At 41.0% G+C, this 26,788-nt stretch overlaps 1 long non-coding RNA gene across 2 annotated transcripts in view; it reads left to right on the top strand.

Annotated features, from left to right (window-relative positions):
* Positions 1 to 26,788, top strand: part of LOC131894575 (uncharacterized) — a 76,397-nt gene that overhangs the window by 5,799 nt on the left and 43,810 nt on the right. Inside the window, exons 2-3 of one of the 2 annotated variants that reach the window (XR_009374952.1) lie at positions 15,681 to 15,938; positions 16,672 to 17,439. This is a non-coding gene — a long non-coding RNA (uncharacterized LOC131894575). Of the gene's footprint in view, positions 1 to 15,680; positions 15,939 to 16,671; positions 17,440 to 26,788 lie in introns of those variants that run through there. The other variant, XR_009374951.1, reaches the window with a different exon arrangement.

Below are 26,788 nucleotides of genomic sequence, written 5' to 3'. Positions count from 1 at the left end.
ACGAATTCACTGTAGAAAACATTGGCAGAGAAGTGTTGATCAGAATGGGAGGGATTCATATCCGTGACTTCACCTCTCATTATTCATGAACCTTGGCCTCCAACCAGAACTGTGTGCACATCCTGTGTACACTTCTCCAAGTGACCTCGCTCCCCACTGGTATGCACAGGAGCTCAGCTGTGCTTTCCTGAGAGGCCGAGGTGACCCAGTGCTCATAGGTGTCAGCCCACATGGAGGCAACAGCAGAAGCACCCACACCTCCTTAGAGCAGACAACAGCAAGAGCAAACCTCACTTAATTCTACAACATTAGGAGGTAACATGGATTTCCCACACAGGGGTCATGCGGCCTGTGATTTAATTATCTGTCTTTCAGCCCTCCTGGTATTTTATCTCCTCTGTTGATGTATAGCCCTGGCTAGAAACCCCAGAGCAACACTGAGCACAGCTATGTTCATCACGTGTTCTTGCCTTTTCTCCATTGCGTAGGGCAAGCCTGTGAGTCTTTGGGGATCACTGATGTCCACCTCTCATTGGTCCCTCTTTTTCCTTTCTTTCTGTGTCTTGGTTAGGGTTTCTAATACTGTGAAGGGATACCAAGACCACAACAACTCCTATAACTAAAAACATGTAATTGGGTGGCTTACAATCCAGAGGTTCAGTCCATTATCATCATGGTGGGACATGGCAGAAAACACACAGGCATGGTACTGGAGAAGTAGCTAAGAGTCCTATATCTTGTACAGACAACAGGAAGTGCTCTGAGACACTAGGCGGTATCTTGATCATATATGAGACCTCAAAGCCCACCTCCACAGTGACACACCTCCTCCAACAAGGCCACACCTACTCCAACAAAGCCACACCTCCTAATAGTGCCACTCCCTATAAGCTTATGGGAACCAATTGCATTAAAACTACCACTGTATTTGTGAAAGCCACTGAGTCACTTTGGGATCCCAACTTAACACCCTGGGGGCTTTTCCTTAGGCACACAGCCTTGTTCAGTATTCTCAGTTAGATAGATGGTAGCTACATGCTTATTTTATGCTTTTTCTACAAAGGTCTACACACTTAAAAACACCCAGTACTATACATTGTGGTTAATATTTCTTGACACCAAAAAAGAGAAAGGCTTGGGTCATCTTATATGGACATTTCAATCCAACAGAACAAAACCACTCTTGTAAATTACACTTATTTACTCTCCCACAGCAAGGTGCATTTTTTCTAATTTTCCTTTTTGAGTCTCAGACTCATCCTTTAGTGCCTGTCTGACGGAATCTTTTGTTGTCATACTTTGCTTACTTCAAATGTGGTTTTTGCTGCTTTTATTTTACCATCTAGGATTCTTCTCTCATGTGTCATTTGCTTTGTTGAGGCAAAATACAGATTTCAACTGTGAGAATATCAAAGAGAATAAGGGGTAGTTTTTTTTCTTGAGTCAATATGAGTGACCATCATCAGGTTGCCCAAATAACATGTTCTAACATGGACACAGTTTTTCAAACTTTCCGTAGTTATAGAACAAAAGAAAGTTATAAATCCAGGTATTTGCCAAATGCATTGGCAGGGGACATCGGGCAGGTAACTTACAGTGAAGTAGAACATCTCTGCTATAGGCTTCAGATGAAATATGATATTCTTCTTTGAGGTTGGTGGAAGCTAGAGGTCTACTAATACCTTTCAAATGTTTCAAGTGATAGCCACAAGGATATTAGGTCACACAGACAAGTGGCTAGTGAGTGGCCACTAAGGGAACTAAAGTAGCGTAGCCCAAGCCCATTTGACTTGCAAAATCCCAACTCCCTACAATCATGGAAGTTCTCATCAACTCTGCAGAAACTTGAGCATACAGTGGCTTTTTAATTTCAGTTTGAAGTTGTTTTGACTCTTATCCATGAATGTATCTGAAACTTCTATTAATTAAGCACTGTTTCTCTGAATGTCAGTTCTGACCTATTTGAAAAATAATTATAAATATTTTCCTTTTCCCAGATGATCCTAGTTTGTGGTAATTTGATAAAATAAGAAAAAACAAAACAAAAAACCTAACTAGCCAAAGCATTTAGTAATAATATGTCAACATTTGTATTCCTAACATTTCATGCACTGTGTCTCAAAATGTTTACATTATATCACATTATAAAAATCTGAATCATTAACTCAAGATAAACAGGTCCACCACAGTACAGGTGCTCCTTGAGTAGTATATTTGCTTCTTTTAATAACTGCCGCAAAATTCCTGAGAAAAGTAATACAGGGATGGAAGGTTGCTCTGGGCTCATGGTTTCTAAAGTTGTAGTGCATGGTCATTTAGCTCTGTTGTTTCTGGGTCACAATGAGGGACAACATCACAGCATGGAGCCTGTGTGACAGAAAACCTTCTCACTCTATGCTGTGTAACAGTTTTCTCTGAGACTGAAACATCCATGCTGCAGGAAAACTCCTTAAGCAGAAAGGTCAACAGTTCAAAGTAGCTCTAGAAAGTCCCTGAAACTGAGCAGATTCACCAGGCCTCTCTCTTCCAGAGTAAGTCATCAAAGCTGAGAGTCCCTTCATGGGAGCAGAGCCAAGCTGCAAAGAAGACTCTGAGACCATACCAGTTGCCTAGGAGGAACAGAAAACAGCCAAGCTGCCTAGAAGAGGTTTAGACTAGACCCACTTAGAAAGGCAGCCAATTGAGCTGCCTGCAGGCTATGCAATGTGCTCCAGATTTCCCAGATTTCATGAGCTGACACCCATGCTGGGGTGGGTCTTGGTAATGCAGCTGTCTTTGAGTCATTTGTACTTCTGTAAGTGACTCCTCACCCTTACCCCTGTAAGAAACCCCAACAAAACTCATTTGTTCACCAAGTTGTTGGCATCCATACTTTGGTCTGTCCTGGGATCTCTTTGAGGGGGTAAGTGGATACCCATATCGTTACACACCTCACTAAAGGAGAGAAGAAAAGGAGAGGCCAGAAACAAAATACATCTTTCACCGCATACTCAGAGTAATTTCTCTTCTAAGGCTACACTGATATTTTGTATCCTATGCTAGTATAGCCACAGCCTTCCTCACCCTGATGTGGGGAAAGATACCAGATCTTAAAATTGTGAAGAGAGGGTTAAATTATTAGCAGCTCTATCATTTGTTTCACTTGTTTCTCTCATGGGATGTTTTCCCTTTCTTCCTTCTTTCTTCCTTTTCTTTCTTTCTTCCTTTCTTTCTTTATTTTTTGCTTAGGAAAATCAGTATAAGACAAGTAAAAATTAACAACTTGTTTCTAGCTACAGAATAGAAGTGTATGACTCTAGGAGGCATGTGCTACTTATATGTATGTTTTCTTAGCTTAGAAGCAAGCTTCAGAATAAACCAAAATGGTCTGGTTTCATCTCCTAACATAGAATATATTTATAGCATAGCTTATACCTCAGGGTGAAACATTGATGAGAATAATTGAAGTAATGCCCCTGAATGCAAATATGTTTGTTTGTATATAATCATAAATGAAGCATATAAAAGAGAGAGGGGGAAGTTTCAAGAGGCCGAGGGTGCCCAGAGGTGCTATGCAGCCACTCAGCCATGCTTGCCACATTGTAATCAAGAAAGACAAATGATGGGATGTCACATACCTTCAGAGTACTGACTCTAGTTTGGGTTGATGCTGTTAAATAAAATACTCTATATAATTTGTGTGAACATGATGACAAACACACATGAAATATTAGACAGTGAAATACCACTCAATTATTAAAGTCTCACTGAAATAGAATGTATGACCACTTTTGCTACACTTTGTCTTGTTTGTGAGTCACCTGAGACTACGTGTATCCCTGTCAGTAGTAGTAGCATTGACACAGAACTCATTAGCTCTAGCCTATTCTTCTCAGCACCGGAGAAGGGGCAGAGGCTGGCAACCCTAGGTTACATAGTAGACTGCATGACATTTGAAGATAATTAGAAGCTTAAGCCTCAGCCTCACTCCAATCAGAACAGCTCTGATTTTCTCCATCCTTTCCCCACATCTTGGAGTGTTTCTTTTTGTTTAATGAAGTCATAGAAGCAAATGTTTTGCTGATAGCCTAGGGCTTAACATGGTTTCCCTCAGGCAATAAGAACTGTCTGTGAATAAGTGGAAGTAGTTCTCAAAGAGGGGGGAGAACTTGTCCTTGTATAACTGTCAATGGGATAACTCCAGCAACACCCCTGTGGGCCCCTGGGCTGTCTGTGGGAGCACCTGCCATACAGTGTGCTCCTTTCATCTGGACCCAGAAATTCACCTACTACTGGTGCTCTTTTCTGTCCCTAACTTAATCTATTCTACAGCTGCCCTACCAAGTATGATGATTTTAAATATCAGTGTAGTTGATTCCCTTGGGACTCAGCTTCTTGGAATAGACTCAGGATCCAGGGTCCCCATAGTTCTTCCACACCACCCCTTTCAGCCTTTCCTTCTACATTCTTTTGTGACTCCTCTTGTACCCACACAACTTCTAACAGGGACCCCAAAGCCACCACAGTTAGCAGAGAATCAGGGACCACTCAGCAACTAAACCTGGCTAGAACCAAGAGTGGGCAAGAATAACCAAAGAGCAGAACACCCATCCAACAAAGGTAAGACCAGATATCTACACTAAGAAACTCATAAAACATCATTGCTCCAGAGGTCTAGGTCTCAGCGTGCACACACACACACACACACACACACACACACACACGAGCCACAAATATGAACCAGACATAGCAATATGTCTCCTCCAGAATCTGACAAATGTATTATAATAGGCCCTAAAAAAAGCAACTTAGCTGGAGTGAAGACAAGGACTTCAAAACAGCAATCAAGAGTGTGTTGAAGGACCTTAAAGAAGGTATAAATAAATGCATTAATTAAAACATAAAATAAACAGCTGAATGAAACAATAAAAACAATTCAAGACATAAGAGTAGAATTTAATCCAGAAATAGACTCACACTAAGAAAACCAAACTGGTGAAATACACTGGTCATGAAAACCCCAGGACATCGAGTAAAAACATGAGTGATAAGCCTCACCAACAGATTAAGAGACATAGAGGAGAGAATTTCGGGTCTTAAAGACAATGTGGAAAAAATGTTATCTATCTCAGTCAGTCAAATAATACATTAAATAAAAAACAGTCCAGGCATAAAACATCCAGGAAATCTGGGACAAAATGATGAGATCAAATTTATGAATAATATGTACATAAGAAAAAGAAACTCATATCAAAGGCACAGAAAATATTTTTAACAAAATCATAGAAGGAGATGCTTATCAAGGTGCAAGAGGCATACAAAACATCAAAGAGATAGGAACAAAATAAGCAATTCTCCAAAACACATAGTAATCAAAACACTAAACATTCTGAATGAAGAATATTTTAAAAAATGATACTAAATAATTAATAAAGGTTATTAAAAACTGCAAGATCAAATCACATGCAAAGGCAGGCCTATTAGAAAGACACCTGATTTCTCAGTGGAGACTCTGGAAGGAAAAAGGCCTGAGAAGAAGTTCTACAAGCTCTGACAGACCACAAATGCCCAGTCAGATTACTATAACCCAGCAAAACTATCAATCATAATCAACAGATGAAGAATAACACTCCATAATAAAAACAAATTTGAGCAATTTATGTCTACCAATCCAAATCTACACAAGGCACTAGACAGAAAATTCAATCTGAAGAGTAGGTCCACTACACCTAAGAGGACACAAGAATAAATAAACACAGATCAATTAAGATCACACAAAAAAGGAATAATAAATAGTGCTTATGAATAACTCTTGATATTAACAGTCTCAATTCCCCAATAAAAAGGTAAACTAACAAACTCGATTAGTAAACAGGGCCCATCATTCTGCTGCATGATGAACACCTTACCATGAAGGATAGATATCACCTTAGGAAAAAAGTATTCCAAGCAAATGGATCCAAGAAGCAAGCTAGCATAGCTATTTTAATATCTAAAAGAAATGGACTTTGAATCAAAATTACTCAGAAGAGATGGGGAAGAACATTACATACTCATTGAAGGAAAAATCCACTAAGAGAATATTATAATTCTAAACATTTATGCACTGAACACATGACACCTAATTTTCATACAAGACATACAACTGCAGCTAAAATAAAATATTGATCCCAATACAGTGATAATGGGTGACTTCAATACCTCACTCTTGACAATAGACAGGTGATCTAGACAAAAACTAAACAGAAAAATGCTGGAGTTAACTAACATCTTAAATCAAATCAAATCAAACCCAGCAAATATCTATCCACACAGAACATTTTATCCAAACAATAAAGAATATACTTTCTTCTCAGCCTGTAGACCTTTCTTCAAAATTTACCACCTATTTGGACACAAAGCAAGTCTCAACAGATATAAGAAAACTGAAATAACTCCCTGCATCCTATCTGACCAGCTCACTACTGAATAAAAATTTTGTTAATACAGGAATTAATAAGGAAATTAAAAACATTTTAGAATGAATTAAAATGAAAACAGAACATACCCAAACTTGTTGGACACAATGAAGACAGTCTTAAGAGGCACGTTCATAGCACTAAATGCCTACATCAAAAACCCAGAGAGATCTCATATTAGTAAATAAATTAATGACACATTTGAAAGCTCTAGAAAACAATAAGAAGAAGTAATACACTAAAAGAGTAGAAAGGAAGAAATAAACTTGGGGCTGAAATCAATGAAATAGAACCAACAACAGCAGCAAACAAAGAATCATTGAAACAAAGAATTGGTTCTTGAAGAAAATCAACTGAGGATAAAGGACGGAATATGAGAAGGGACAATTAACATTAAAGGCCTTTTGAAAAGCCATGTGGAAACCCACTACTGTAGAAGCTTCCAAAACACACACACATATGAAAGGAATTGAAACAGAGTCACCATGTAGTAGAGGATATAATGACTCAACTAGACATGCTATCAAGTAAAACCTCCAGTGCAAAGACTAGGTTACATCTTGCTGAGTCATTGGCCAAAGAGGTCTTAGAGCCTTTACAAGTTACAAGCTATTGCCAAGGCTATTGGTTACCTAATGGTAAGGCCCTGTGGTTGAAGGTACCACTGATTTATGGCAGGAATGTGGAAAATCAACTCACAAAATCAACTCACAACAAACAAGAAGCTTTACCCCTACTGACTAGTATTCACTGTACTGGAAAGTGCTTTGCATACCACAAGAGGAGAAAAGTAATAATAAATATAATAATAAATGTCACCCAGCTACAAAACCTGTGACCTACCACAGAGACCTGCTTTTAAGATATACTAGTGACATAGTGGCAAAAATGTTATGGCAGTAACCAACCAGCATTTTTGTTGTTGTTTTTATTTTTGGTGTGTGTGTGTGTGTGTGTGTGTGTGTGTGTGTGTGTGTGTGTGTGTATGTGTGTGTGTGTTTGGTGTTTTTATTGGATTTAAGAACCACTCCATGAAATGGAACCCATACCTGACACCGCTAAAGTAGCCAAAAATCTGAAACTAGATGGATCATGGACCTTAAGGGAAAACTTACTACTATTACTCTGCTAAAGCAATAAAATGACCCCTAATGACATTTTGCTATACCCATAGATCAAAACATCACTCAACCCTCATCAGAGAATCTTCTTGCCATAGATGTTAACACAGTGACCCACAACTAGACAATGTGTAAAAAGTGAGGGACTTTGGAGCTAAATGTATTATTTTCATGAACCCCCTCCCATCTAGACTCAGGAATCTATGTGGAAGAGGAGGCAGGAAGATTATAAGAGCCAGAAATGGTAGATGATTCAAGGAAAAGGCCTAACAGGACTGATACACACATGATCTCACAGGGACTATAACATGTACAACACTGTACAAGTTCAAACCAAACAAAATCCCAGCATGAAGAAGGGCACATCCCACCTCTGACAAAGAAACTATTTGTAATTGACAGCTACAAGTAAAAGGAAAATCAGTTTCCTCTAGTGAGTGTCATTGGGTATCTCAACCATACTCCAGGACTGACCCCACTCCCAGGAACAGTAGGAAACCAACCAACACAAGACCAAAAACCAACTCCATAGTGCGCGCGTGTGTGTGTGTGTGTGTGTGTGTGTGTGTGTGTGTGTGTGTGTGTACTTATACACTTGCTTGCGTGCATGCTTTTTGTTTTTTTTTTGTTTTATTGTTTTTCTGGCTGTGTTTTAGTTTTGAGTTTTGTATTTTGCTCTTTTTTGAGAGAGAGAGATTTTAAAAACCCACAAAGTTATGTGGATAGGGCAGTGGAGAGGATCTTGGAGGAGCTGGGGAAGGGGAATAAATATGATCAAATATATTTTATGAAAAATATTTTAAATCAGCATATTTAATCATTTGTCTTACTTTGAATTCTTTATATCTTTCATAACCTATCAATACACTTTGAATTCTTGGTTCCTTTCATAGCCTATCAATACAAGTATGATGGTGATACCTGTAATCCCAGCACTTAGGTAATTGATGCAAAAGGATAGAGGTTTAGAAGCTAGTCCAAGCTACATACTGAATTTGGGGCCAATCTGGACTAAGGAGTAAGTCTTTGTCTGAAAATACAAAACAAAACAAACACAAAAGCAAAATAAAACAAAAAACCAGTGAGGTCAATTAGGTAGTTCATCAAAACATGCTGTGTCTTTAACTTTTCCAAGAGTCACCTCTGATCACATAAAATTGTTTCTCCCACGAAGACAGAACAGTTTGCTTCCATTTTCCTAACACACATACTTCTGGAATTCTCTCTCAGGAAGCATGCCCTCACGCTTGGTAATCAGGGGCTCTGCTGTGTTAACTCAGTGTCCAAACCTGCCCCTGAACTCCCAATGCGGTTTGAACATGAGTCTAAAGACCTGCGAGAACACCATGCCACTGGATCACGAGCAATTCGGGGTTCTTCACGGCTCTGCTTCCCAGCATTGTCCTCAGCAAAGGGTGGGTGGGCAATCAAGTGCAGGAAGGGGGTCCATAGCCTTCACTGGTGACCAGCCAACCGTCCTCTAAGAATCACAAATACAAACATCAATCCCCACTCATCACTCGGGTTTCTACAAACAGTGCATGCTGAACAATGAGAGCTTTTAGTCAGCAGTGCCTGCTCAAGAACATATATGTAGTTACAAAGAAGAGAGATTGCTTTGCAGGTCACAGTGCTGACTTGTCTCCTGGCCATGGTGTGATAAGGATCAGGTCTTTGAAAACAGTGTCACACAGGTTTTATGTACACTGTCTTATGTTCAAACCTTCCTCAGCTGTGGGGAGGCCAACCCACAGTAGTAACCTCACTGCCAAGCACCACACTGGTCACACATACAAAGAAGTTGATGATGGAGTGATGTCCACAACTGTGTGTAACACAGCCAGGGGGCCACATGTCTTCTACCAGCCATCTATGAAACTGATAACCTAATTCAGAAACTTAGAGCAGTCTGGAATCTCAACCCCCTTCAGGATATTCAGAATAACCACACCAGAGAGCTACAGACCGAAGACCTCAATCACCTGGCACCCTGTGAATCTTCAGGACTATTCAGCTGATTCGGCTGTCTAGGTGGATACTCCGTTTCATCATTACCATTGCATGTGTTTACCTCCAGAAGCTGCACACTGAGTTGAAGAGGATTTTTTTTTCCTCCGAGAGAAGAGAACTGTTCCTCACTGAGGAACAAAAAAATTACATCTTTTCCTTCCTTTTAATATGGTTGCTTTTTAAAAGTGGCAAACAAACACAAAGTGGGCATTAACTAGTCTGGCTTTGTGTTTGTAGGTTCCAACTGTCCAGAATCTTACGAATCCACCTGATACGGAGCGGTCCACTCTCTTTCAGTTCCTGGTGTACAGACAGGAGCAGAGGTACGGAATTTTGGATTTTGTTATCTGCCTTGCATGGTGCAAAAGGAGAGTCATGCTACAAAACAAAATAGAAAACATATGGGGAGGCCATCCAGTCCTGGGAGCAGCTTGGTCCCCCAGGAGGAACTCAGCTCACAGCAAGCCATCAAAACTATCTCGGAGAAGGAGCTGACTGATTCTTCTGGGTCAGCACTACCATCTGTGTGGTCTCACAGTGACAGGATATTGACTGGTTGGGATACAAGCAGCCTCCAGAGGCATGGGCTCAGCTTTTCTTATCATTGTAAATGCTGGATAGCCTGGCCTGGAGTGACAGCTGGCTCCTGGTGCCATCTCAATCTATTTTGGTCTTTTTTTAGGGTATATCCTTGCCTGTGGGATATGTGAATAAGTGGACTCTGAGAGCTCTTGTCTCATGAACCCCTCCCTCACTGAGCATGCTGCTTTCTGTTGGTCACTGCTGTATGGGATGGACTGTGAGGTCAGGTAGCAGGTAACAGCAGACAGATGCAAACTTTTATAACTCAGCAAATGGGTGGTAAACAACACAAGGACACGTAAAACTGAACCAGTAATCGCCCTGTTCACTTTCGTGTCTCAGTAATTGTTTCCTAAATAACCTCTAGTTCAGGCTGAAATACAGAGAGCCACACTGGTCAGCTTTCAGGGGACAATGGGCTGTGGGATGCACTGCTCCTAATGAGACATCTATTTCACACCCCTCCCTACAAGACTCAGGGAACATTTTGAATGAAGAGGTAAAAAGACTGTAAGAGACAGAGGTGGCAGACATTTGCAGTAAGTCAGTCTTTGCCAGGCAGGACAGTGGCATTGCACATGTGATCTCACAGCGGCTATGACAATGTGCACAAGGCCTGTCCAAGATCAAGCCACAGATGAGGAGCTACAGGCAATTTGGGAGATTGAAAGCCTGGGATGTCACACATGACAATAAGTGTAAAACACTCCTGCTACACAAAGGCACACGCTACAGAAATGATGAAGGAAACAAAGATACCGCCAAATAGACATGCTATATTCTTTTTAGACTTAAAACCACCAAGAGTCGGCTACAACGTAGTATCATGTCATAATACAATAATTAACACTGAGTTCATTTCAGAAAGCAGAGCTAAGGTTGAGGGTAGCAAAGAAACACAAGGTCGAATGAGTCAGACCTCTGGCTACACCTTGTCACTTAGAACCCATGCACAGATTGCAAAGAAGCCACCAGACAAATGCAGCTGTGGCCACTCACCTCCGAGACTCATGCTCCTGCAAGCAGGCTACCAGTCAACAACAGGGAACATGGTCTTTACCTAGTAGCGTCTCAAGTCATTTGTGTGGGTCAAAGTTGCTTCATCTGAATTTTAGGAGCAAAATTTTCGCCATTGAGGAGTTCAAGATCATAATGAAAGGAAGAAGTCCCTGACTTTTTAAGAAAATAAACCGATGACCTATTGATAGAGAGGGTGTGTCAGCCATGGTTCACTCTTCAACAAAGCCAATGGGGTTCTATGTGGATAGAGGTGCGGTAGATGATTTTCTGCCAAGATGCTTTCCATTTTGAATTATGAATCTGCTTGTCTGATAAACTTCTCCTGTGTCCTGAGGCAGTAATGGAAACATCTGAAATAGTCTTTTTTAAAATGTTTCATTTCTTAACTGCTATTCTGTATGTGTGGTTTTTTTCCAAGTTATTTCATAAGATGCTTATAGCATTTTGGATTGATTACAGTAGTTAAGTGCTATCAACAAAAATTATCTTTTATATACCACATCAAATATAAATTTATGTTTTATACTGTGTCTTTTGATATTTCATATTTTAGACTTATTTATCTATGAGATACTTTTGATCTAATTTTTTGGTTCATTAATTCTTTTGCTATAACTGATACTCTTTTTAATTAATTGTAATGTATTTTTTTCCTTTGGCCTTTTTCTTTGAAATTCAGTGATAAGAATTCTTTTCATTTGTGTTTGCAAATACTATTTAACTACATGTAGATTGGGGATGTATACATGAGTTTAGTGCCCTTAGAGGCTAGAAAGTATCAGATCCCCTGAGGCTGGAGGTACAAGTGAGTGTAAGCAACCTGTGAGGGGTACTGGGAACGGAGCTTAGGTCCTCTTTAAGAGCAGCAAGTGTTCTTATCTGCTAAGCCATCTCTCCAGCCCTCTCTGATGACTTCTTACAGAACTGTGGTTGTGGACAGAAGAGGTCTTACAAAGCCACTGATGATGTGACGATGTAAATAATGGAAGCTTTAGACAGGTAGTTCAGGGGTCAAGGTGGAGCCTCCATCAGTAGACCCCCAAGGACACTCTTGCATCATTCACCATTAAGGGCACAAGGGCAAGTGTAGCTCTCCAGCTCCCGCCAAGCCCCAGTGCTGTGGGATGTTCTGTATGTTAAATATATTTCTCTGATTGGTTAATGAATAAAACACTGATTGGCCAGTAGCCAGGCTGGAAGTATAGGCGGGACAAGGAGAAAAAAAAAATTCTGAAAACAGAAAGGCTGAGTGAGGAGATGCTAGCCCGCTGCCCAGGGAGCAGCATGTAAAGGCAACAGGTAAAGCCACAGAACATGTGGCGACATATAGATTAATAGAAATGGGCTGAGTTTAAGTGTAAGAGCTAGTCAGTGGTAGGCCTGAGCTAATGGCAGAGCAGTTTAATTAATATAAGCTTCTCAGTAATTATTTTATAAGCGGTTGTGGGGTCTGTGGGACTGGAGAAAACTTCAGCTACAGGCAGAGACTACCTCGGAACCTCATCAGAACACAACCATGCTGGTACCCCAGTCTCAAATTCCAGCCTCTACAAATAGAAAAAATAAATTTCAGATACCTAAACCATTTGGCCTCTGATACTTTGTTATAGAAAACTGCAATGAGAAACACTCATGAATAAACAGCACTCTGGTTTTAAGTGAAATTCCAAATTGTCTTTTTGTGTGTGTTTGAAAACTCCTGTGGTTCTTATTTACTAACTTTTATTTTGTACAAAATTATGGAAAAGGGCAATGCTCAGATTCACAGACTGTGACGGGGACACAGTGAACGCTGTGGTTTCAAGAAGAGAAATAGAATTTGGTTTTAACATCCTTCTAGGAAGACAAACTTCTATTAGTTGATGGCCCGGACCCCTCGTTAAACAGTGACCAATTGTTGAATGATTGCCGCTGAACTTTACAGTGAACCTTTGATCACTCTCTCTCCTGAGGGTGATATTGAAGGTACTACACGTTTGCTATCACATTCAGTAGTTCTTAAGGTTCAACGCCTAAGCAAAGTCGATCTTTGGTTCAGTTCTTCAGGCCACCTACTTCCAACCATCATTGTCCAGGTTTCTTAAGTAGGTACAGAGCCAGGAACTTCATTATGTGCTGGAGATTGGTGTTGGCTCTTTTACATAAAGAAGCAAATAGCACTAAACTTACTTGTTTCTTTAACCCACTGAGTCCATTAGTGCTTTCCTATAGGCACATGGCTATAGGATCATCCACTGGAGCATGAGAAACCTATCAGGGGGTCACACTCTTAAAGGAAACTGAATCCCCGCCCCCTCAGCAACCATCAACTACCAATAGCTCCTTAGCTATGTGTGGGGCCTCTGGAGCCCTTCCCAACTCAATGCTGGAATTTTTAAGGGCATATCTGTGTGATGGGAGGGGATGCGCAGAAAGGAATTATAGAATTGGAGAGGGAAGAGGGTAGCTATAAATGATCAAGATACACTGTATATATGTATGAAAATTTCCAACAATAAATAAAAATATTGTTCTGAATTCCTTATTATTCTGAAAGAAAGGCCTTAGAATACGTGTATAATACTATTAATTGCACATTATTTTCTTTCAAATCCTCATCTCGGAGAACTAACTGTAGTATTAAACTTTAGTAATTGAAGAAAATCAGTATTTTTGCATCAGTTATTATAATGCAGTAGAACATGATAGCTCTTCTTAGAGACACTGATGTGTGCTGACTCCATTCAGCACTGCTTCATGAAAAATAAATGTTTAGTACTGATAAGTAGGGTGGTTTTGAAATGTCAACATCAAAACTAAGTTTTGCAAACAGCTCTGACTTATTAAGGTTGGAAATAAATTAATTCCCGGTTCTTAGGCAGAACATAGTGTTTTCATTGCTGGAAGTTTAACTCGAAGTCACGATTTTCATACTGTTGTTTGCTTTTAAACTCGGATAAAAAGACGTGCTTGATCTTTGTTACTTTTTGTACATTCAGTTTCTTAGCAAAATAAAAAGCTCTGAAAATTTAGGACTTTTATGATACAGAACTTCTACTTCAAAGCCGTTTCCTTTGTAATAATTCCACTTCAAACCCACAGAGTCCAAGTGCTTTTTAGGCCATGGATTTCACTAAACAAAACAAAAAAAAAAAACAACTTTGTTTGTCATACTTTCTTGTCCTCTGACTTCCCCAGTTCATTTCGCCTTTCATTCAGTAGGTTCTTTCTGATTTCCTGGTACGTAGATGGTACTTGTAGGCATGACTACATTTCAAAGCTATCTCTACTGATGGCAAGGACCCCAAGCCAGACAGAGAGAGTACCCTGTAGGAGAAGAGGGACTGTTGTTGATGAGATCAGGAGGAAGCTGGGGGCAACATAGTCTCCAACTCCTAAAAATGGGCTGTGAATGTGATACAGAAAACATGGAAGAAATAAAATAAGGGAAAATGCTAAAATGTAATGTAATGTGTGTGTGAGAGAGAGGGGGGAGGGGGAAGGGAAAAAGAGAGACAGAGAGAAAATATATAGACATTAGCTCATTTTTTTTCTATTGGGGAACATTTTCTAAAATTTTAACTCTATCCATTCTTACTGATTCAAGCGGCATGGATATAAGATTGGGTAACACTGTTCCATGTGTCTGTAGTTCTCTAGTATTTTATGAAAGAGCCCAATGCTCTCTGATTCATTTCTGCACATTGTCAGGTGTAGAGTCACATGTCCGGAGATTTTTTACAGTTCTCCCTGTCTCCATTTCTTTAAAATGGCACCTTAAAAATCTCAACATTGTATATTTCATTTGTGACAATTCCAGTTTTACCTTTTACCTATTTTATGTTTCTACTTTTCCCTTTAACATATGTGGTACAGTTACAGTCATATACTAATCTGGGTCAATTCTGGAACTGTTATGATAGAATGATTTTCCTTATTATCATGGACTTTCAAATCAGGCATCCTTGAGCTTTCTGGAAGGTATCCTACATGGTAGAAACCACTTAGCTGCATTATGTTTGAGAGATCATGGGTACAGAGATCCAACACAAGAAGACTATGCAGGACCTCAAAACAGATGCACAAGAACCAGCAAAATTAGAATGAGTCACAGCTTGGGATTCAATGTACAAGCTAAGGGATGGGAATAGAAATTTGTCTGATACCATCTGCATTGTCTGAGCTGGCCTGATTCCACTCTCCCATGTCCTTGGGAGATAACCAAACTCCAGCAACTTGCTTCTGGTCAACCCTCTCCTCTTTCTGTCCTGGCAACCTCCTTCCTTCAACATCCACCTCCATCGCAGGCATGACAATAATGAATCTCTCCACTGAAGGTTTTACAACTGTTTAAACATCCTGCCCAGCATCTCCTCCAATATTAATTGTGGTGGAAGAAATTGGCAGTCATGGAGGTGGCTCTTCATGGTCATCCATAACTCATTATCCAGCTTCACCTTTTGTCCATGTGTACAGATCCAACCCCATGAACTCAGAAGTTCAAAACAGTTCAAATGATTTATTTCCACAGATCTTTGAATTAGCTGCTGGTCAGCTTGTCATGGGGATGTTTCTGCCTACTCAGCTGGAGTAACTCAAGAGTGTGTGGTGAGCTAGGCGCTGAATCATCTTGGTTGGGATTTGCTATGGATGTTTTTGCTCCATTTACTCCACAATGGAAAGGCACTAATGTTTTAAATGGCCAGTCATCTATATGCAAGAAAGTGTCACGAGTAGACCAGCAATGCAACATGCTACACCCACTGACTACCACCCTAATCTTCTCAAGGTAACTCCAACTAAGTTCCTTGTTCCCAGGTGGCTTATACGCAGTAAGTATTACATTTTTCACTTCTGGAGAAAAAAAGCCCATAGTCAAGACACTTGTAAATATTCCCACCTTGCAACACCATAACCTTGGGGTTTAGGGTTTCAACATACAAATTTTACAAAAATGAAATTTTCCAACCATAGCCACAGATTATTTTGGAATTTTTTTAGAGAGATCTGGGACTCAGTGTACATATTTTACTGAATTACTGTTGTTTCTCTTATTAGAAGAACATCCACCCTTATATAATTTTCTTTAATGAAATTTGCTTTCTATCATCCTCATGGGTAAACTCTAGTCGTTTTTAAAGATCCAGTAAGGGGGACTGGAATGATGGCATAAGCTGTTAAAAGTACTTGCTGCCCCTGCAGAGGACTCAGGTTTGTTTCCCAGCACACACATGGTGGCTCACAATCATCTCTACCTCCAGTTAGTTCCACGGGATGCAAAGCCCTCCTATGGCCTCTTTGGGTACCAGAGGTGTATGTGGTACACAGACATAAATACAGATAAACAGTCACACACATAAAATCCAGATAATTAAAAAAATAATTACTGGTAATTAATCTGGAGTGAAGAAGATATCAGAAATCTCAAAACTGTAGAATTCAATATTATTAATACCTAGCATTTATACTTAATCTACTATAATGTTTTTTTCCTCACTGCGCTGTGGATCCTAAAACACCAGTGTGTCTTTGAAAATCCAGCAAATGCACAAATGGAGCACATCCAACCTGAGATGAAGAGTCTGAGCCTTTCCACAGAAGTTGTGTGAGGTGCTAAAGTTTTGTGGCCACTATTTGTACTCTGTACATGATTCCATCTCCAAATTTAACATTCTCTTGGTGATAGGAAGAGAGTTTTCTTGTTATACCAACAGTCTATACTTCTACGTCATTATGAAAAACGGAGAGATTAGAAACAAAGATAACATGGCTGGCCATGTGCTGTCTTAGGGTTTCTATTTCTGTGAAGAGACACCATGACCACAGCAACTCTTACAAAGGAAAACATTTAACTGGGGCTGGCTTACAGAAGTTTCAGAAGTTTAGTCCATTATCTTCACGGCAGTGTGCAGACAGACATGGTGCTGGAGAAGGAACTGAGAGTTCTACATCCTGACACACTTCCTCCAACAAAAATCACACCTCCTAATAGTGCCTCTCCCTATGGGGGCCATATTCTTTCAAACCACCACACATGCTATACATGCAAACTTGGTCCAAAGCCCAAGTTCTACCCTGGATGTGTCTGTTCAACCAGAAGACAATGTATACTTAGATATCTTCCTAGGAACCACCCTCACCTCATAGGAAACCCTGTCTCTTCTTGGTCTGTGTCAGTGGAAGTCCTCCATGATGACACAGGAGTGGGTGCTGACAAATGGCATACCCTGTGCTAGACACCCCTTCTTTTCTGTTCATTTCAAACTTAGGAAGTAAAATATTGTGAAATCATTTTTATGCTCACTTTAAGCTGATCCCACCCTTTCGTCACAATCAGACTGAGTAAACGGGGTGAATTCTAAAAACATCACCAAAATCCATCTTCATTCCTTGAACTTGGAATATCTGATGGCTGTTTTTTTTTTGTTTGTTTGTGTGTTTGTTTATTTGTTTGTTTGGTTGGTTGGTTGGTTGATAGGTTGTATGTTTGGTTGGTTGGTTGGCTGGCTGGCTGGTTGGTTGGTTGGTTGGCTGTTTGATTGGCTGCTTGGTTGGTTGGTTGGTTGGTTGGTTGGTTGGTTGCTTGCTTGCTTGCTTGTTTTCCGATGGCTGTTAAAGAAGATAGAGTGAAGTATAACCCTCATCTTTCCTCCCTACAAAAATGAGAAAACCACTCATTTATGAACAAAATAAACATTAAGGAGAAGTTCACAGAGCTCAGGAAGATTCACATCTTAAAACCCAGTGGCAGAAACCAGTATCAGCCAAGTACTTCCATAAACTCTCTGCTAGTGGCTAGTTGGACTCAGCAAGGGGGTCTTTGCCTGGATTCTTTTCTTGCCTGGATTTTTCATGTGGCTATAGTGATCTGGTAATAGTTCTGGCACTCTCCTTTCACATCATTCTACTGGGTGCCAACTGGAATGTGGCTGGGGCTGGTATCCATGACATCCACATGGCCTATCCTTATGACCCAGGTGTCCGCACACTATGGTGACTAGACTATCATAGCATGCCTTGATATATGCCTTGAGAATGTGGAAGGTGTGCTAGGGTGCTGCAGGGACACATTTTGCTAAATCACATTCCTCAAGGCAAGTTCAAGGGGAAGACATGTCAGGTACCCTGTGGATGTGTGTTGAAAGCTCATATGACTAATAATGTCTTTCCTTAACTGTGTCTAAGATTCAGGTATAGAGACATAAAAGAAAATTAATTCACAAACATTCCTCTCTAGCCCAAGGCATATGATTCCCAGTGAAAATTCCTTGCATCAGTTCTGCATTTGTTCATAGTTTAGGTACTAGAATGGAGCTGTCCCATCCACCAGCATCTATGCTTCTCTCCCTCCCGTGATTCCATCTTCCACTGGTATGCTGAATAATTATCAGAATCTGCTTCTGGAGAATGATGGGATAGGTGGTGAGGGATGCAAGACTATGGGCAGCAGAGATGTTTGGAGCTCCATATTAAACTCAACATTAGTCACCCCCTGTTATCACACGATTGCTCCTGCAGTGAAATTATTAGGCAATTATTTCCCCAAAACAGCATTGTAGTGATAAAGATAAAAATTATACAATTCGCTCCAGTCATTATTTTTTCCTCAAGGTTAATGTGTTTGTCACATCGCATTAAACACCCACATTAACCATTAGAGCACTTCACGGTCCAAGCATAGCTGCCTCTGTGAAACTAATAAAAGGACAAATTAGAACAATCATCACCATGGTGACCATGTTTATGAATAATGATCATTCTCTCTGATAGAGTACTCTATTTGTAGGGCAAAAAGAAACCTGATTTCTGTGATTTTATTTACACAAACTTTTAGATATTGGATACTGTCTATGAGCACCCAAGTGGTTGCAGAGACCATGACACCATGATCAAATGCTGATTTTATGTCATTATATTTATGTCAGATCTTTAGAGTTAAGTGTAACTATTTTCCAGGAGGAAATAAGAATTCATTTTTCAATCATTGCTCAGTTTCCGGAGCCAGATGTTGAGTGCACTTAGGAAACAATGTTATTTAATACATCTACGACACTACCTTACCCCTCATGGGTAAGCCAGCCACAGACCTTTAGTTGGTCCAGCCCCAAATCCTCCATTCATTGTAGGTCAGGGCTGATTCCTACTTTTGAAATCACTTGATATTTGCTTAAAAGGAAAATGATGCAAAACTTCAGGGTCAATAGTATGCCCTTGTTATCTGAATAGGCAGGTTATATGGCTGGCTACCTCACCCAGATGTGAAGCTAGTGTCTCTTCTTCAGCACCAATATAGTTTTAAATTTGCTTGAGAATTGCAACCAGGACCATGTAGTCAAATTTAGAATCACAAAAATCAAGCAGCATTAAAATGCAAAGCACTCACACTGCCTAATAAGATCACCCCAATCTTTTGCATTTTGCTGAGCTGAGATTGCACATGAAATTGGCAGACCCATGTCACGTATTTTTGAAAGGTTAGATTGGGTTTTAAGGTTTAATCTCATGCTAATTCTAGAAACATCTTCTAACTACACCAAACCATATGATTACACCAGGTAAAACATGCATGTGGCAGCCACTCTCCCTGGACAGAGCTGATAAACGTGCTGTGGCCCAATAGCTCTTACAAAAAGATCATCCCTTTCCCTCTTTTGAAGGTATGAACAAACACAGTACCCTCTGACCCTCTAGACCGAGGACAATCTCAAACTCCTACTTGACTTCCTTCAAGTATCTTCCTACCTTGTGACTTCTGCCACCTAAAGCAAGACAGGTTAGATCAGGTGGTGTGGAGTTTGAGCTGCCTCACTCCCACACACATGTCAGGGAGCCAACAAGAGTCACAATTCCCATTTCCCCTCTGTGGTTGAGGACTCTTCCCCTCCAGGACCCCAGTCATGCTATACACAGCAGCTCTCTCTAATGAAGCTCCTCTAGGGGACTGAAGGTCCTCTCCTGCCAAGATCTCCCTTGTTCTGACACCTCTGGGGTGGTGTTCCATCCCTCCTAATGCTCTCCCTCTTCAAGCCAGGCCATGGCTGCCTGCAGTCATGCTATCTCTCCTAATGAAGCTCATCTGAAGGGTAATTTTGTTAGCCTCTTCCAAACAACTTCCACCAAGTTATAACAGACCAAGCTCAGACCAAGCTTCTCTTCTGGGGCCCCCCCTCAGCACCTTTCTTTGCTTCAGTCTGGGTGAGAATCCTGCCCACTCTCAAAAGTGTGACAATGCCTAATCCTAATCCTCAGTTCTACTGACTAAGACCAGTTGTGCAAGGCCCAAGAAAGCTGGGGTAAGATGCCTAAACTCAGATTCATATTGACTTCTAGATGCCATGCCTGTCCTTGAAGTGTGAATTTCAGGATACTGATAAAGCTACCCAGCAAGGCCAGAATGTTATGCAGCTGTCTGCTCCAAATTGAAACTTTCTGTCTTGGATGGAAGGATCTTCATCGGGTTATTGAAGTTAATGAAATTTTAAAGGCTCAGGAAACTCAGAAAGTTACCAGGTTTAAAAGGTTCCTGAGGTGGGCTTTTCAGTGACATAGGTGCCTCTAAGTCACCCATGTGGCTACAAGCAGCTCTCTTCTCATGTAAGAAATCCAATAAACTCTCTGCTTCATTGACCCACACTTGGGTAGATCTGTTTCTTTGGACTACTACCTATGCTGATCCCTAGCTATGGGGAACAGACATTTATTTATTCACATCTCCAATTGAAAAGTCATAGAGCATAGGGTATTAGTGTCCCTTGGACTGTATTTTGACTTTTCAAGGTTAAGAAAGCCAAAGAACCAGACAGAACAATCCCTGTCCACTCTTCAGCTCTGAGCAGTTGATGAGGCACTGTGCTTTGTGCTCAGACACAGGGACTTCCCAGAGCACAGAAGGCAGTTGGCTCATTCCCTTCACACCTATCTTTCCTCAGTGGCTCCTCTCAGGATAATCTACCCTCTGCCCATGCATTGAATGGCTTCCTTAAGGCTTCATTTTCTAAGACCCTCACCTCCAGCCAAAGGCTATGAAAATCTTGCACTTTGATTAGGTTATCATACTCATCAGCTGAGGCATAGATACTGACGTTTTCATCCACCGTTCTAAGATCTACTTAGGAAAAAGCTCTCTAACAGTACATCACACTTGTTCCATGGTATTGGAGACAATACCTGGATAGTGACCCCGTGGCCTCAAGGCACAAGTGGCAGGTGAGGCTCTGCAGTCCCCATTCTCTACTCCCTTTTTCCACACAGTGAGATTTCAGTGGTCAGGATGTCACCGCAGTCCCACATGTCCCCAGCTCACTTCCTGATGCTGCTGCAGCTGCTGCTGCTGCTGCTGCTGCTCCCTGTGAGGCTCACAGTTCCAAAGGTGTTGCTTAAATCTTGGTCCATTCTCTCGCTGATTTGATGAGTAGTTTAAATGTGATTTTCTTTCCCTGTGCATATCTTATTTGTAACTGACATGCATGCTTTTAAAGCAAAGTGTATTATTATTTTGAATATATTTTAGATGTCTAGTTAACTTCAGGAGGATTCAGTGAAGCTTTACAGTTATGTAGAGAGCTGTATGCTGGCTAATCATACTTGCATTGAGATGATCTAAGAAAATACCTCAAAATGGCAAAGTGGCAGCAAGAATGAATTCCAATCTCATATCCTCCACCTTGCCACAGTTAAGAGAAATGAATGTTCTGTCTTCAGGTGTGAGAGGAATTTGGAAATGAGCTATGGAAAAATGAAAACAACCTTGTCACATGTTGCCTGAGTTGGGGAGGCATTTTGATTAATACTGCACTATTTGAAAGGAAGAAAAAAAGTCACTTGGCAAATGCAGAGAAGCCAGTGAGAAGCACTTACATTTGCATTCGCTGTATCAAAAACTCAAGTTAGATAAAACCAGCTCCTCTTAGGAGCACAAAGGGTGTCTCTACAGACTCCTGGGTAGGAATTATTTATTCTGTGAGGGCTCGACCTGAGCATGTTGCCTTGAATAAATTTGGCACTGAGTAAAATATCTCTTTTTTACAGTAGATAAATACTTGAAGTGAGAGCAAAGCTGTTCTTTTTCTCATCATGATATTCAGTTTCTCAAGGTCATGGGGTACCACATGCTTCCAACGTGTTCTGGCTTTGACCCAAATAATCTAGAGTAGGTCAGAGGTAACAAACTTGCTCCTTGAAGAAATGAACATGAGGTTCAGCTTCCCCTATGCAGTAGCCTCAGCATGCCTTCTACATGCCTCAGCATGCTTCTGCATGCCTCAGCATGCTTCTGCACACAGGAGGGTTTCACCCTGTGGGTTCTGAGCTGTGGAGGAAATAGATAAATAGAGAAAGTGGGACAAGGAAATCAGAACACAAAGCAAGAGACCACAGCCAGCTACCTTCACGTTGCACAGCCTGCATGATGCCGAACTGGAATGGAGTCACGGCACTGTCCTAAACAGCCTCCAGAAAGAGCAGTACAGCTCATCTTTTGAGTGAGGTTTCCAGGACAAAACTACAGAATAGAATGGAAACTAAGACCCAAACAATGTTAACAGTGCAAAGAAAATGCAAATCCGTAAGATATACCAGGAAAGAGCAGAGAGGACCACATATCAGGATATGCCAACAGTTCCAGTGGCTTCCCCCACATCCTTGTCTCTGCTAGTATGTATGCCTGCATGTATCTATGTGTTTATATGGGTATCACTGTCTGTGTGCGTCTGTCTATGCACATATATGGCCCTGCAGTTCTGTGTAAATTCTTCCCATCCTCTCACTTTGGCATCTGTTTCTTAAAGTCTCCTCCAATTCGTTCGACTGAACATTCCTAAGGTGCTCAAGGGAGATGCTCCCTACTGGAGAGGTGGTGTAGGAGAGGAGGTGCTCCCTAGGCCCAAGCAGCAGATCATTGACAAATTTTATGTAGGATCCAATCTGGGCTGCAGTCTGATACATCAGTTTCTGTAGAGTACTCTGTGGGTCTCTGAGATGTTCTCAGTACTTCTGTAAGACATGGATGAGCTGAGCTGTCTACTAAAAGCGCCTCCTGCAGGTGGGGAAAGCCAGGATCTATCACAATACCCTCTGCAAAGCCAGCAACTAGTGAATGAATGAAGCCACAAGTCAGCTCTTTCCCCGCCTGGTCTCTAAGTCATATTGCCTGATATGTCTCTCTCCTTCGAGCTGTGCCAGCAGAAAGACCACACTGTGCAAGACAGTAAAAGAAGGGTCTCCTCCACAGCTCCCTTCAAACTGTCACAGGTTTTCAGCATCACCATCCATCCCATTAATGACCACTGCAGCTAACGAGGTTCACCTGGTGGAAGCAGGGGCAAGGAACGGTGGGGGTGAGGTCAGCACTGTCTCTGCTTGCACTGCCCAAGGCCTTTACCAAGACTCAGCAGCCCTCTTTATGCCAGCCCTGTGGTTGGTCCTCAGAGCTCCTGCTGCATTGATCACAGCTTCCTTCACAAATTCCTTCTCAGGAGCCTTGGATTTCAGACCAGGCATCTTTGCATACCCGCTTCCCCTTGCTCTGTGTGGAACACTTCTAGAGTCTTCTTTTCTAACCAGTGAGCAACTCTGCATCACCCCAGAAGTTGTTCTAAGCCATTATGCCAGGACATCCCCCTGGAGGAGTCCAAGCATGAGTCAGCACTTTCCAGGTGATGCTGGGGAGAGTTGGCTTTGCCTCCTGCCTCCTCGTTCTCCTCCTCCTCCTCCTCCTCCTCCTCATACTTCAAAATTAAAAACACAAAGCATTTCTCTAGATAGAAAAGCCACTGAAATTATGTTTGTATGCTGGCATATTTCCCACTGGTGTGCACAAATTCCAATACTGTTATTCCAAAATGTTTCATGTGCTTTTACAATTAATTTTTGCACTCTCTTGTGTATGATAGTGGTCATATAGCATAATTGTTTTCATTATTGTATTTTCACACACATATGTAGTTAGATACTTCGTTTGTGTATGCCCCTGCTGCCCTGGCTGCCCCTTGATAGTCTTTTTGATAGTCTCCTTCCACCCCTCAAGGTGTTTCCTCTTCTCCTTCCACATCACATCTATGAAACCCTCCAGCTCTGCCCCCCCCTTGTGCTTTCCTTCCCTCTCAACACTCCTTAAAGTTGTGCTGTGAAAGCACAAGGCCCTTAGTAGTTAAAATAATGTGGGGACAAGTAGATAATCATGATTTCTAGACATGAGGTCATTTTCTAGAGACTAATCCATCCCATCACATAGAGCTGAAGAGATGTGTGGATAGTTTCCATTTATGTATGATGTTATATATACTAAAATTATGTATCTTTATGTTCTACATATCAATGTGTTTAACTCCATAAAAACTGTTCATTAATGCAAACTTTAAAATTTTTGTTTTATAAACAAAATAGGTTTACTCACAAGGTCCATCACAATTAAAGAAATAAGTCTGACGTTTGACTTCAGAAATGATTGGTACTTAAGAATAAGTCTCTACTATGAAGGAGATTTGAGAATACATTAATGAGTTTAAATAGGTAAAACCCTTTAGTGGATCCTAACTCAAGCAGAAACAGGTTATGTTGACAGAAGTTTTAAATACAAAAGATCAAAGCACCCCAACTCATCACACAAAGACAGGCTGGACATGGAGGAAAAACCCGAACGAAAGGATATAAGCCAGCACATGTGTTTATAAAAATGTCTACAGGGGCTGGAGAGATGGCTCAGAGGTTAAGAGCACTGACTGCTCTTCCAGAGGTCCCAAGTTCAATTCCCAGCAACCACATGGTGGCTCACAACCATCTGTAATGAGATCTGGTGCCCTCTTCTGGCCTGCAGGGATACATGCAGGCAGAACACTGTATACATAATAAATAAATAAATCTTTAAAAAAAGATAACTCTTTAAAAAATGTCTACAGCATAACAGGGAGAAGCCACTCTGAAAAAATCTGGTATTTGGAGCTGAGAAGATGGCTCAGTCTATAAAGTATTTGATACAAGCATAAAGACCCTAGTTGCATAAAAACTTGGATGCAATGGCATATGTCTGTAACCCAGCACTGGGAGACAGAGACTGGTGGGTCTCTGGAACCTATTGTCCAATCAATGTATCTAAATTTATGAGTTCCAGTTGTAATGAGAGAATTTGTCTCAAAAGTTAATTCATTCTTTTGTTAAAATAAGGTTGGGCATGATTCAGAAAAATACTGAATGTAGACCACTGACCTTCTCACAGGCATGCATGTGCATCTGTATAGATGTGCATGTATACATAAATGTACACACAAAAATAATTGGTATTCTTTTGGACATTAAGCTACTTAAGAGTGTAAAGCTATCCTCAGGCATTTCAGCAGCTATTGTATGCTCTTCAGTTTTGCAACCCGGATTTCAAATTAAATCCCCAAACATCTCAGAAGCAGAGCTAGAGTTCATGTTAATACAGCTTACCCATTCTTCTCTGCTCTTTGTGGGGTGGAAGCAGCTGATTTCACCTTCCCACATTGATGACGGTCAGCCATGATGGTTTCTCTAAAAAACTGACCTTCCTAGAGACCATGAGAGAAGATGTCACATTCTGTGGAGGAAAGCCCAACTTAGCCACTGCCCTGCCATCTACAGAGAGCTCTGCTAACCTTGAATGGCCATTGGGAATCGTCCTACGGTATCACTCCAAGAAGCCCTCCTGGTTGTAGCTTGGGTGAGGTGACAACTCTTCATAGAAACATACTAGCTGGTGGGCAAGCCAGGAAGATCACCAGGGCTACAAGCCTGGAAGATGGGGGCCAAGTAATGGGCTGATCCACTTTACTGTTTCTGTGGCTAGCAATTATTGTTTCATGAACTGCATTTCTTTTGCCACTGTGGTATAAGACACGAGTCTGCTGACATCATTAGAATCATGGCTTCCTTCCTCCACAGTGTCATAGCCTGAGCTGTGGGAAGTCCCCACTGTTAACCACAAACAGGCATCACCTGGGAGTGGGCAAACCAATGGCAGGTTAGCCTTTGAATAGCAAACAAAGCTGCTTTCCATCATTCAGACCACAGGATCTTTGGATAATGGGAGGACAGGGTAGAGGAGAAGACATGGGGAGAAATAAAGGCCTTTTGCAGAGCCATGTGGAAACCTAATACTGTAGAAGCTTCATAAAATATATACAATTACATCACTTACATATACATCATATATATTTAAAAAAATCACCTAATGTGGGGGGCAATAGCCCAACCAGACATCATATGTTACTAAATGGAAACCTCCAATATCAGAAATGGGTAACATCTTTTTGAGTTACTGCCTAGAGGGTCCCATAAACCCTCCAAACATTATGTACTATTGCCAATGCTCTCCGTTACCCTCTAAAACTCAAAGGTAAGGCCCTATTGCTGAAGGTGCCACATACCGGTGATGTAGAACATGGAGAAATTTAGCTGGTACTCAACTAGAATCTTCACCCACTCTAGCTAACATCCACAGTGCTGGAAGGTGCTATACATCTATGCATCTACTGGGTGAGGAAAGTAATCATCAATCTCACCCACCTGTGAACCATGGGAGCTATAGTAATGACCCATCTACAAGATATGCCCGTGGTTCAATAGTGGCACAAGCGTTATGGAAGTAAGCAAATTCTTTTTTTTTTTTTTTTATTGGATTTA

The sequence above is a fragment of the Peromyscus eremicus genome, chromosome 17, assembly GCF_949786415.1.
Source record: "Peromyscus eremicus chromosome 17, PerEre_H2_v1, whole genome shotgun sequence".
In the NCBI taxonomy this organism is placed as follows: domain Eukaryota; kingdom Metazoa; phylum Chordata; class Mammalia; order Rodentia; family Cricetidae; genus Peromyscus; species Peromyscus eremicus.
Note: the sequence above shows the minus strand (reverse complement) of the source record. Positions and strands in the feature narration are given on the sequence as shown.